We start from the raw sequence: 14,084 nt of genomic DNA, 5'->3' as shown, positions 1-14,084 counted from the left end.
TTCTATGACAAGATTTCTCACACAATTCACAATATTAGGAAGTTTGTGTTCTTTCCTATTTTTTCACAACTAATATATTTATCAATTCAATATAAAATTAATCAATAAATTATTTGTCAAACAGAAACTGAGCTCAACTAACTTATAGAAAAGTGCAAACGTTTTTTTTTCTCATCCTTCTGATCCTATGTTGGAATTAAGCCTGAACATCTCTGCCAAAATACTGAACTGATAAATTTAATATTCAACACAATAAGCCAATAAGCATATTTGATTCCAATAAATAAAGTGTTCATTAAAATTCCAAACGAATTTTGATCGCTTTTGCAAAACAAATTTTACCTAAAGGAATATCCTTAACGCTAACAACTAGTGGTACCACTTGAGCAATTGTGGAACTTTTTATTTATTTATTAAAAAAATAGCTTTTTTCCCCAATTAGCAAGAAGTTGATTCAAAGTGAAATCAATAACTTTGCTGAATGGAGATTGCATCGTCTTAGTATAGATTGTATTTGATTTAGCCTCTGAAAAACCCTAAAAATTGTCATACTAATTATTCTCTTAAGATGGTTTTCATTAAATTTTGTCCAACTTTTTGAAAAGTTTTAGGATGTTTTTCAAAAAGCAACTACTTTTTGAGGTTAGGTCTAAACAGGTAAGGAATTTTATTGCTTCGCTTACATAAAACAGATGGCACATCTAATACACCATTCTTTTATTAGTGGTTTTCAAAAGGTCTGCTAATTCTATGTTAGTGATTTGCCTAAATGTGACCTTTTTTTCCTAAAATATGGATCACTCACCACGCTGTTACAGTATTTTCAACTATAATCAGAGCTGTAAAGCTCGTTACAATGTCATGACTTCATATCCGATTTGAAAGAAATGTTTGATTATGCAGTAAACTGTTTTCTGTGTACAGTTCTATTTACTTTGAACAGCTCAGTTAATTATTTTGGTCATAAAGCTTAAAGATGTTAAAGATGCAAAGGTCACTAAAAAATATAGTGTGACATTTCAAATCAGCAGCGAAGCTTTTATTTTGAAGGTAGTGTGATGGGTCATCCGGCTTGGTGAACTTAATATTGCTTGACGCGGTGGAGCCACCGTGGCCGCAGCGCAGAGAAGTGAACTTCAGCATCCTGCAGGTAATGTGGGCTTCCTCGTAACGCGGGGGAGATATTTGGTGTAAAATTTACGATAGTTTTTTTTTTTTTTTTACGTGTTTGTTGTTGGGCGGTCATTAACGCGTTGTTCTAGTCGCTGCTAACGGTAAGGTAAAACACGGGATGTGCAAAAACAGAGCTGACAGGTTGGGTCTGGCTGCTTACATGTGTCTTTTCATTTTGCAAACACTCCGAGGTGATGCCGCTCGCCTGGTATATTTGTCCAAACCTGAAACTGGCTTCATTCATTGTCTCTGAGAAAGAGGAGGAGGCGCTGAGCTGCGCAAGTCCAACGAAACTCAGCAAAAATAGACCGGAAGTGAGCTAATTTACCGGTCTTACGCTTCAGGTGCAGGTTCTGTAGTGAATATGTTTAACGTCTCGTGTGGTTTTATAATCATGCCTAGCAAATAACGCACGGAAAAGACGACAATTTCTGGGGTTTTTTTTATGTTTTATTTTGAAGGAATATTTTGCAAGCTTGTTTTTCCGCTAGCTTGACGGCGGCCGTACTATCTGGGCGCAGTGATAGATAGCATTGTGCAAAATTACGGAGAAAACCTCATTGCTGTTTATGTTTATTTGAACTATCAGTTTGTTTGTTTTTTTCTTTCTTTTTTTTAATTTTCTCGCGGGACCACATCATTCCTCAGCTGATTTCTGCTTTAAATGGTCATGGCCTGTTTCCGGGCACAGGTGTGTGTGTCACCTGTCTGGGTTTGTGGGTTCTAACTGCCGTTGTGTGATGTCACTGCCAGCAGCGGCGCTTTGCGCAGCCCCTGGAGCCTCCATTCAAAAAAAAAATCTGGCAAGCAAGTTAATATTAATCGATACGACTACAAGTGCGCATGCTCAAGAGGGATTTGATCGGAAAGAGTGTTGGAGATGTCGGCCAGCTGTTTTGGGGGAGAAGGGGGTCATTTCTTGCTGTGTTTACAGTTTCTCCCTCGCTGCAAATGAAAAAATAGGGAACAAAAGGTTTGGTGCAAACGCGCGCGGCGGCTGCATGCATGCAGGAGGACAGCATGACCGCCTTCCTGCTGCTCTGCAGGAACGAGGAACACAACATGACATCATGCATGAGGAGCAGTCCTTCCTGCAGCCGCAGCATCAAATCTAACACAATATTACATAACCTCCACTAAGCTTAAACAGATCTGCGCTGTGGATAAGCCTCTGCTGCCTGATTTTTTTTTCTTCCTCTATTTTTTTGGGTATGTTGTCATTTTTTTCTGTCTGTAAAATCCAGACTGAAAGGGAAAACCATGTGTAAGGCAATGTGGCAGCATTGACTTAAGTCTCCTGACCTGCTTTGCAGAAGCTGGAAAGGCTGTTTGTTCAAATCAACACTCATAAAACCCAACTTCAGGTTAAGTTAACTCGTTAGGATTTAGTTTGTTGCTATAGCAGCACAGTCCCTACTGCCAAATAGAACGAAAGCAAAGGAATTAATGATATATATATTTTTTTTAAGTAGTATTTCCGGGTTAATTTATGTGTATAATTGGTTCTGGAACACAGATATAAAGTTACTGCTTTTAAACATATCAGATCTGAGGATTACAATTGTTTGCTTACTCCCTGCTGTTAGATCTTTGCAGTTATGTGCATTGACACTAAGTATGTGACGCATGTTCAAAAACACACATTCTTGTATGCAATTTTAGCCCATGACGTTCACACTGAACTAGCAGGGAGGGGCTTCTTCTTCCTTTTTTTTTTTTGCTACTGTTTACTAGCGCATATCCACCACCCTGTTGGTGCAAAGTGTCGAAGCTTTTTCTTTCACAGTTCTATTCTTATATAAACCACAATTATTAATTACTGACGATCAATTTTTGAACGGATGGCACTTCTGGGAATGAAAAGAAATGCCATCTATTCAACACTACCAAATCTGTGTTCCTGTTAGGTCGATGTTCGACCTAGACAAACTTTCACTGCGTGTTCAGTGGCCAAACGTTTGCATTGGTCTGGTTTAAAGCAAGTTTTATTTTATTTTATTTATTTATTTATTTTTAATAAAAAAAAAAAAAAAGCAAGCTATTTTCAGCTTTGTCACTAGCTTGGGAATATAGGACCCCAAACAGGTTGTTTGCACATGTTCACAGCTGGTTTTGCAGGATTATGAGGTCAGTTTTTGGTAATGCTGGAGTGTTTTAATCATCCAGTGAGTATTTGGCGAATTTACCTGGCTCCAGTTTATTTATATTCTACATGTGCTTCAGCTTTGAAGTCAAAGGGTTTAAAGAACACAGATGATGTGCTTGCATATTTTTGGCTTGCTCCCTTCAGAGCAGAGAGGGAGGGGCACTGTGTGCCTGTTGCATTGTGGGATGGCTCTGTATGAGGAGGAAGAAGACAGCATCGGCATTCAGAGCGCCTGGTCTGATGCGGCTTCACCTATCAGTGTCCTCATGACAGGTGAAAGGCGAGGACACCCGGCCCTCTGGGGCTCAGAGCCCCCCCCCTGCCGCTCATCAAAGTGGGAAAGTGCAGAGCCATCAAAATGTTGGCATTCGCTGCAGGACAGTTAACACAACTGAAGCAAGTGAAGGTGGTTTACTCAGAAAAATGTGCTTCCGTTGAAGGTCGTTTTGTGTTTTTTTTTAAACCACAAAACAAACAGCGATTCCCAATTATTTAGACCAGTGTCACACAAAGGAAGACAAGTTGATGGAAAATCTCTGCATTCTTCCTGAGGGTGGGGCTTCACACACCTGTAATTAAACCACACCCCTTTAACATGTATAACATTTAAAAACCTCACTGCTCTGGATTTCGTCTATGGAAAATTAAGTTGTTTTCTGTCTAAAAACTAAAAGAAAACAACTGCATGAAAAACTGAAACCTTTTCACATTTTGTTTGGATTGACTAATTATTCATTTTTTGGTCTTTTGGAAGCCCCCTCTCTCTTCTGCGCCTCAGTTTGATTTTTTCTTTTTTTCCATGTTGCTTTTTATTTCTTTTCAATACATCCGTCATCTTGTTGGTGCTTCCTGTTCTCCAGCATTTGTGGTTCTTTAGGAAAAATCCAGTATTTTCCCATTAAAAGACATAGAAATCATTTTATGTTCCTTTCCATGTTATGAAATGATCAACTTGGCTCAGTTGTGATTGAACAATGGAAAGCTCAAACCCTAAAAATAGCCTTTTGAATTATCTAGCATGTAAAAGTCTTGCTTTGAGTTACAGCGATTATTAAAAGAGAAGAGAAGTCCCCATGTTTTATTAGACTTTTTAGACAGTCTTTCCATCAGCAGACAGAGTTTAGGAATCATTTTGGTCTCACTTACTAATTTTTGAAACTTTTATCCAAACTTTTCTGGAAGATCTGAATGTGAAAATCTGAATCTATCTTTATATGAATTGATAACATCATAACATGCAATAAAAAAGAAAAAAAAGTCGGTGAATGACCTTAAAAGTGGTCACTTTCCTTTGCTGAGATGGAGATCAATGCTCAATGTCATTGATCGTTTGTTAGTCTAAATATGATCTGGATCATCAAAACAAGTGTTTCAGATTATTACCTAACCCAGAAAAAGATCTGTCTTTTCCTGCACACCATCAAAGCATTTTGTGACTTTTATAGAAAATGAGCTTAAGTGGAATAAAATGGGAAAATTGGTGTGTAAACCTCCACTGCTATGGTAACCTGTTCCTCTCTTTTGACTCGATACTTTCTTCAGAATACTCCAACCCTCTGTGAAGAGAAACCCAGTTCAGGGTAGATGTTGGCGTTTTCTGATGGTTTCATTTAGAACAAAAATTCTGGACGAGCTGTCCTTCATCTCTGTGGTCCCGACTGTGGAGCTTAATCAGGATCTTCATTTGAAATTTACACTCAATTCACACATTTATGGTTTAGCTATTACTAAATCTAAACAGTTTATCCTGTTTATTTTTATGTTCTTAAATGTGGATTTATTACATTTTTTTAACAGAAAGTTTTGTTGTCTTACTTAGTTCTTAGCTCTTAAATAGCCTTTCCCCTTTACCCTTTTTTCATTCAAAAGAAAGTCATCCTAAAATGATGTTTGAGTGTTTATCTAAGCTGTGGAGTTTGGCTGGAATGCTGCAGCAACGCCTGAAAAACGGACTCATTTTAACAAACAGGCGCTTCAAGAATCACAAAAACGGCAACAACTGCAGTGATGTTTTCCTGAACAGGCTGAGAACGCGCAGTCCGCCAGGTTTCTTCTTCTGCAACATAGACGTAATAAAAGCGTCGGGCCACGCCGTGAAGAAATGCCCTTAGAATAGAAATCCCGAAGCGTGAAAAAGTGGTTTTCATCTCCAAACGGACAGCATCCTGTCCACCTCCCAGTCCAGCTGGGTGAAGCTGCAGAAAAGCATCCGGAGCTCAACAAAAAGTCAGTCAGACCAAAAACCCAAGTGTTTTGCACATTCCTGAAATCCTGAAGCATTTCTTAACAACCACTTCTTTTTGTATCACAACCTTATTTCTAAAAAATACAAATGAGAGCCAGAACAAACAGAATTTAATGTCAGAAGCGTCATCTTTGCTGCTGAAGAAAGAAAAAAGTGATTGATTTGTTAAATAAAAGGAAACCCTCCAGCGAGTTCTTGTCTTTTGGAACGTGCATGTTTGAAGCTCTCAATGCGGGCCCTCTGCTACAGAGTTGGATGCTGTTGGATGCCATCAGTGGGCCTGCAGGCGAGCGTATGGACACAGCTTGGGCCGCTCTTCCAGGTGGAAGGACCTCTGGTTCCCATGACCCCCTCAGAGAGAGCCGGCTGTCGGGCAGAAGGCCTGTCAGCTGCGTTCTCGGATCACCTCCTGAACTTCACACGACCAAAACCAACAGAACACTCTCATGCCTTCCCTCCTCTGTAAAGACTTGTTACAAATCGAAATGCTTCCATGGAAATAATTCGTCAAACTCGTCTCCATTCACAGCTGGAGATAACAGATTGTGGTGGTCCTGCGAACAAAGTCTAGATGAAACTGTCATGACTTGTCAAACAAGAACTGTTGAAGTATTTCTCATTTCTTCCTTTGCTCCATGTGAAGACATTTTTCACCAAAATCCAAAGACTTACAGACGAACATGTATCTAAAAAAAAAAAAAGAAAAAACTAAAGTAATACCAGTTTACATGCTGCACAATGGCATCATGTAATCCTTTACTCACCAAAAAGTTCAAACTCATAGCTCTAGATGTGTAGGTTTGGGTGTTTAGTTTGAATGGATGCTGAACAGTTGGGGACGCTCCCATCAATCAGCCACAGAGCAGAAGCTCATCGTCCTTTGAAGAAGATCATGCAAAACCAGATGCATTACACACCCGGGCCTTCAGTAGTGCCACGTCTGAATCACTCAACCCCATATTGAGCATTTTACGATGCAGAAACAAGCTTTGCATTGCATGTAGAAAAATCCTGTAGCCACAATAAATGCCTCTAAATAAACTGAATAAACAAAACAGTAAAAAAATCATGTTATGCAACTACAACCAGCAAAAAACATTGAAAATAACCGCATCAATTTTGAATATCATTTATTATTATATTTATCATTTCACTTATCAAAAAATTTGATTATTTGAAGACAAAATATAAACATGATTCAGATATTTTTTATCTGGCCCTGACAGCCCACCACTATGCAAAACAACAAAGCTTCATCATGTGAAGGATGTCACTGGGCTTCCTGTAGAAAGTCTTAAGTCTTTACAAAAAAATGAATTTACAGTCGGTATAAATAATCTTCTAAATAAAATATCTGGAATTAGATGTTTTTAAAATTCTGTTTTTGTAAACTTGTTTGCCAACTGTAAAAGTGTTTACTCTCCATTTCTACACCCAACGGTGGGACAGACAGTTAGGTTAGTAATTATTACCAAAATATCCGAGCTATTTTATAAACTGTCATTAATGTGATTTAATCTGCTGAGAATGGATGTTTATATATTTCCAGAAATGCAGGGATATTTTGCATTTGCATTTTCATAGCTACTTTCCTCCTTCTTTTTCACAGCAAAGTTGCACTTATATGCTTTCAAAGTGTCATTTTATACCTGTTAGAATATTAATTACAAAGCTTAAAAAAGTATTTGGCCAAACAATTTCAGATGTTAAAGGACAAACGGCGAGTCTAGATAACAAGCAAGAAACGAGAATGCCTTTGCTGAGTTCTGGATCAGTTTGATATTCCTTTGGGACATAAAATATTTGAACTGTATCTCATCTGCCTTCATCTCTCTTTAAACTCTTGTTGACAATCCCATCTCTGATAAGCCTTGTTTTTTTTCCAAGCAGAGCTAAGACTGTGGCAGCAAACTGCAGGCTTTTGCATTATGTAACTGCAGTTTTTTGTTCTTTGTCTGGATTTGTCCCCAGTAAGTCTTTTGTTGTTGACCTTCCCGTGGTGGAGAGTGTTGCGGTTGTAGACCGCTCCCTCTCAGATGCGGGTGGCGTTTGGTAGACCTTGTTCTGACTCATCAGTGAAGTTATCGCTAATACGTTTGGTACCAACCGCGCGTCTGTGGAGCACGTATAGATTCCTGAGCAGGCGGGCTCTCTGGCACGCTGCCTCGCCCCCAAGCTGTTGATTCTCTGTTGGTGAAATCAGAGAGCATATGGCCGCTCTCTCTCCACATTACATCACCTTGAGGTCCAAGCAGATTGGTTTGCATTTACACTGCAGCTCAATGAAAAACCAAGCTTCTTGGGTTTTGGGGGAGTTTGATCCAGACTAGGCTTTGCTGCAGAATTGAACCGGATGTACCAAGGGTCAGCAACTTCTCCTTTCTTTCTGCATTTTAGCAATGCTGCTTAATCCAGCACCCAGCCCAATCTGATGTCCCAGGCTTGACTGTGTCAGTGTTGATTCATGGGAAATCTTACTATACTCTGTGGTGGTTAATCTGACAGAGTTTTATAGAATCAACCTTTGAGGTTTTCATCAACTACACACAAGTTTCCATTAGCTTCTAAATTGAGCCTTTCTTTCCGGCTCTTTTAGTGAACAAATACAAAGTTATCACTTATGTTTATCCAGTATTACTGTTAATTTAAAGTGAATACAAATAAAAGGTTGTGAAATGTGTGCACTTGCATAAACCTGGTATTAAGTCTGTATTTTCATGCCTTAAGGCAGTAGCGCAAATAAACAGCAAATGTCTGCTTAAATGAATTCTGTCAAATGTCTGTCACTGTTCTGAGGGACTGAGTGGTTCTTCCAGGGGTGGCAGAGAAATGGCCATTGGCCTTCTGGGCCGTCATGGTGACCCTCTGGAGAGCTTTCCTTGATCAGAAATCAATGCTGTGGGCTGTGTTCCTGCAGCTTCGTAACATTCAGCACATTAAGAGCAAAAACACTGTGGTGGCAGATTCTCCAGCTCTGTGGCTTGGACTCCAACACTTAGTGTTTTATGGTTTTTATTTCTCAGTATCTTCAGCAGCACTATGCCGAGGTTTCTGTAGTTGGTTAGACTGGGATTTTGCACTATGCAATACACCAGTGCTGTTTGCTCATTGGCATATTTCAGTGTTTGATGGTTCCACCCTCTCCTGCTTTCTTCTGGGTGCTTTGTTGTACATTTTTCTTTACATGTACTTCTACTGACATTTTTGCATTCATTTATCATGGCCTCCATGACATTTACAGATAACATTCAAATGTTATAAGTTTTAATTAAACAAAATAACTTATGTCCAGGTGAATTGCTGTTTGGCTTCTCTCTTTTGAATCTGTGATCCATGGGATATTATGGGCATCGTCTGAGATCGGAAGAACAATTTTGTTCACTTTCAGGTTATATACATGTGTGTGTATATATATATATATATATATATATATATATATATATATATATATATATATATATATATATATATATACACACACACGTGTACACACAGTCCCCTAAAGTCAGACCAGGTTGCTGGTCTGACTGGAGGGGAAGCCTTAAAGCAGAGCATCTTTGTTACAGTTCTGGTGACGAGTGGTGTCTGTTTCAGTCAGTGGCTGAGCAGAAACCCAAGCTCACAACCAGAGACCACAAATGTTCACACAAACAGCCCAACTTAGATCTGGAGTCAAGTATAACCAGTGGCTGGTTGTTTTGGGCATTTCCTCTCTGCATTTGCAGCTTGTTTTTGCTTGGTTTGCACAATAACTCCCATTCTCTACCAATCTTTCCTTGTCCCTGATTTGGACTGCAGCTGCTCTAAATATACAGTTTTCCACTTTTTTTCCTCAATAACCCTATTGTCACCGAATCAGTAAATATTGACGAGGCATTTTTTTAGATCTGTGGATCATTCTTGGAAATCACTCGTTTATAGAGTTTGGTGTGGCCTTTGGACCATTTCCTTCTTTTTCTAATCCTTTTAAACCCCAAAGGTTTGACTCGGTTTATCGTGAGTTGCTGCCCAGTGTGGCGTGGAATTCAACAGCTGTTCCAGGTGTGTTTTTCCAAATGGGATCTTAAATGGTTTGAGATTTGCCCGGCAATCAGTGTAAAGAGCATTAGTTAGAACAATAGTTACGAGTTATTTTGGTCTATGCTTCCCATTCTTAAAATGTAACTAATGTGAGTTAGCTTCAATTTAACAAGGATGACAAAAGTGTTTGTCAGTTAGAAAAAAAAAAAAAAAGCTATTTTCACTGAAAAATAAGTGAACAAAACAAACAATTGACCACTAAGCTGTAGAAATACTCCTGAAGGCAGTGCAGATCCAGACATCTGAACAAGCTTCACACATATAATCAGAATGAACAAATTACTCATCTGATGGCATTTCTGGAGATGATTCCCCATTTTTGACTGACAAATATTTTACACAAGTTTACAGGCAACACCACAGTGGTGGTGTCACCTGCAGTTATTTAATATTTTTTGAGAGAAAATGGCGGGCAGCAAAGAGGAATACAGTTTAAAAGAAGTTTGGCTGGTTTGCGATCTGGTGATCTTCTGCTGGTGCTCCATACAAAGTCTCCTAAAATACTGTGTTGTCATATGGTCCACCATCTGCACAGAGGTGCTGAGGATAGTACTCCAGTCTAAAGAGTGATAAACACATCCTAGAAGATTGTTTGGTGTTCACTTCTTACACTAACAGAATTGCACAGTTCCCTCTGCATCATGAGAAACCGAAAACATCCTTAAGGACCCTTCACACCCTGGACACTTTTGTTTTAACTGCTGCAGTCAGGTCGACGATACAGACAAATCAGCCATACATTTGACATTTGGGGCAAGCATGGTGCAGACATGGACCAGTTGACCTCTGATCGGAAGATCACAGGTTTGGTCCCCCGGCCATGTGTCGAAGTGTCCTTGGTAAAACATTGAACCCCACATTGCTCCTGGCAGTAATGGGTTGGTGCCAGTGTGAGGCAGCGGAGTGTGAATGTGGGTGTGTAAGGGTGACTTGGATCGGGACTATAAAGTGCTTTGGGCCTTCTAAGAAGGCAGTAAAGAGCTATATAATATACCCCATTTACCATATTCATGCGTACACATACAACAGCCATGACTGCATTAACCAACCAACAAACTACTGCTTTGAAGGGAATGTACAAGAAGTGACGAGATGCTCTCTCTGGTTTTTGTTTAGTTTTGATCTATTTTTAAAATTCTGTTTGAATAACTGCACTGTTAGATTAGTATGTTATGAATGAGATTTATTTCTTCTGAGAAAAAAATTCCTCATGGGGGTTTAGAACGTTTCCAAATATAGTGAGAAAATGGCAACACTGAAATCAAAACAAGATACTGGAAGGGATCGTACCCACTGTTGAAACATGGGGTGTACTCGTTTTTTTCCACACATTGCTTCTGCATTTAACTTTTTTCCTGATAGTATATCTACACAAACATAGACATTTGTAGTAAAATGCACCATATTGTTGCCACAGGGGTGTACAAGTCTCCATTGGTACACCTTGAACCTACAGATGGGCTTTTTTGGTCCATAAAGGTCTTCTTGTAAAGGTGTTCTTGTGCATATGTGGTGTTTGTGTGCCATAGGAAGTTTAGCAGCCGAGTCCAAAGGCAGCACGACCTGCCACAGCTAAGCTCTGCTCTACATCTGTCCTCACATTCTAATGCTGGGAACCGGGACGTCCTTCTGCAGCTACAGTGGCTATTTTTCCTCTGTGGGCCCTTAAAATTGTGGCAGCCACAGACTAGCCACAGCTGTTTTTCTGTGGCCATCAGGGCAGGTTTAGGTTGAGAGGGGCATCTGTTCCCTTCTGGTGGAGGGTGGAGGCTGAGTCTCTGTTCTACCTGTGGGTGGGTGTCTAGAGGGATGGTGGGGGGAACCCTGTGGTTGTGGGTTTATGTTGGGATTGGGTTTGCACACACAAAGTCATGTAAAAGTATGATTCAATTTTGCTGATCCAGACAGTTTTTATTTTATTTCTGACAATACGGTATATGAAAAAAGTCTTTATATGGACTACACTATAACAGCGCGATAGGTTTAAATGCATTTAAAGAAAAATAAATTCAAGTCAGTCTTGACTCAAATCGTCATCGTATGTTTTCTTTCTACATTTGTTATTACAGTTATTGTATCAACCGTTTCATTAAAGAAAGCTCCAACTTTGATCATCTTCTTGTAAGAGAAATTCAAAGGGAAAAAAAATGTACCAAGATTGAATCCCATTTTTAGGGATCCGTGATCATTTTGGCAATAGAATCTTTACTGGCAAACTTGTAGTAAGTTTATATAGTGACCAACATGACCATTTCTCCAGCAGATGTAGTCCATTAGAGATTTAAGAATGTACAGTTTTTATATTTCAATTCGATTCATTTTTATTTATGTAGCCCAATATTACAACACAGTTGTCTCAACGGGTTTCACTAATTGTACAAAACATTAAATCAGTTACAATACAATAAAATGGCGGATAAACTAACTAAATGCACTAAACAAAACTGCCATCCCTACCCTTAGACTCGCTAAGGAAATTCTTATCATAAGTTTATTAAGCCTAGATTTAAAAAAAATCTCAAATATATATGCCAAAATGTTTCTAATCTAGGCTCAAAGCAAATATAAACAACTAAACAGGATATTGCTACCAGACGCCAACCAAGTCAGATGTTGAATTAAGCCCATGCATTGAACAAAAGCCAAACACTTCAGAGAAAAAACTCATTGGCTGCCTCTTTATTTTTCACTTTGAACTTTCTCTTTAGAAATCATGACCTGGATAAAAAGAAATAAATAAAAATGTTTGATTTATGAAAACACGAGTGGATAGTTGTGGACCTTAGTTGAAGGTCTTAAAGGATATTTATCGACAAACTGGAGGCAGAAAGACATCAAGCACTGAAGGAAATGTTTACGTCCTCGTTGTAATCCTCAATCACAGTGTTAAAGGCTTTTTTTTTATCTTGTAGTTCTTGGTAGATAACAGGGATTAAGAGCTGCCAGAGCTTTTCCCAACACCATTTCAGCTTTCTTGTGATTTTTCCAGGTGATAATCACCAGCTTCTGTAAAGCCGTCTCACTATAGAGCCCACACCCAATGAAGCTGAATTGGTTATTCTAAACAGAAAATCCAAATAAACTCTATATTTCCCCTGAAAGATGAAGCAGTACTGCCATTGTTGGACAAACATGACTTATGTAAGCAGAAAACAGTTCAGAAGCTATAAAAATCCCTTCTGCTTCACCATGGTTAAATGTTAATGAATTGCACAGCTTGAGGTACAGTTGAGGGAGAAAAACCGTGCAGAATCCTGGTTTGTTTCCTTCGGAGGTTTATGACGACTGTGCAAATAATTCCATTTGTAGATGCTTGATGGCACATATTGTGACCAATATATTATGTCAGTGGCCAAGTGGTAGAGTGTCTGTCTTGAGACTGGGACAGCCGGGGGACCCAATGGTTCCTGTGCACGGCTGTGACTGCCGCTCACCTCTGCCAGGGGATGGGTCAAATGTGGAAAACAAATTTCTCACACCCCTAGATGTGGAAACACGTGACTTGCAAAATCCACGTGTATGACTCAGCATCTGTGACATTGACATTAAATCACATATGTGTGTGACTTTAACACAACACACTATTACTGTGCAATGGCCTGAACATCCTTGTGATTCACTTATTCCAGCAGAACTCCATTCTTTGCTTCATTCTCTATTCTCCATTGCAATATTTTAACATGAGTAATCCTGTTATATCCTTATTGAAAACTGTAAGTTCTGCTTGTAATCGCTTGTGCAATTAATTTTAGAACATTAACAGCATATAGTACACAGCTTGTGTGATCTATTTCCATTTACAAACTATTTCTATTTAGGATCTTGACAAATCAGACCCTCTGTTTTTAGCCTCAGGGAAAGATATCAGTCCTGAGGAAAAATTAATCATCATGCATCCTGCATTAGTCATTATGTCATCAATTATGTTAGATTATGTTATTTAGTCTCAGTTTAGCTGAAGAACAAAAAATATCCTTCCTTATGATTTTTTTTCACAATTTATGAAAGTGGCTGCATCCATTTTTTATATCTAAATAAAGAAAGAGCAGGTTTTAGCTTTTCACATAGTTTCAATCATAAATCAGCAGTTGAAGCCCCCCTCAGCTGTCTCCCCTTTTTTATGCTGGCTGAGCGAGCGTCTCATCATCTCATCCAGCTGCTGCCTTCCCTCCCCAGCTCTGGTTCCTCTTTAGCCAGCTGAGCAGCGGCGTGAAGGAGCTCAGAGTGATGTCTGCAGCATGACCGCTTCTCCCAGGGAAACAGAATTTCTTTTCCAGGGTTTTTCCTCAGACAGCAGCGGCATCACCTCTACAGGCGTGCTTGGAAAAACACACGAAGTAAGCCGCCCTTGCCCCCGCCCTCTCCCCACTAAAGCCAGCTGTGCAGCCTGAGACCGCAGCCAAAAAAGCCCAAGCTTACGTCAACGTCCACATCCAGAGA

The 14,084-nt window shown here is 39.4% G+C and overlaps 1 protein-coding gene across 1 annotated transcript in view; it reads left to right on the top strand.

Annotated features, from left to right (window-relative positions):
• The first annotated feature begins 1,060 nt into the window (after positions 1-1,060).
• hivep3a (HIVEP zinc finger 3a) overlaps positions 1,061-14,084 on the top strand; it is a 30,009-nt gene continuing 16,985 nt past the window's right edge. The window contains exon 1 of the mRNA XM_011481077.4: positions 1,061-1,150. The gene's annotated coding sequence lies outside the window, so the exon portion shown is untranslated. The remainder of the gene's footprint in view (positions 1,151-14,084) is intronic.

Source organism: Oryzias latipes, chromosome 11, assembly GCF_053564925.1.
Source record: "Oryzias latipes strain Hd-rR chromosome 11, Olatipes_Hd-rR_3.1".
Classification (NCBI taxonomy): Eukaryota; Metazoa; Chordata; class Actinopteri; order Beloniformes; family Adrianichthyidae; genus Oryzias; species Oryzias latipes.
The sequence above is the reverse complement of the archived record's forward strand: the minus strand, read 5'-3'. Positions and strand labels throughout refer to the sequence as shown.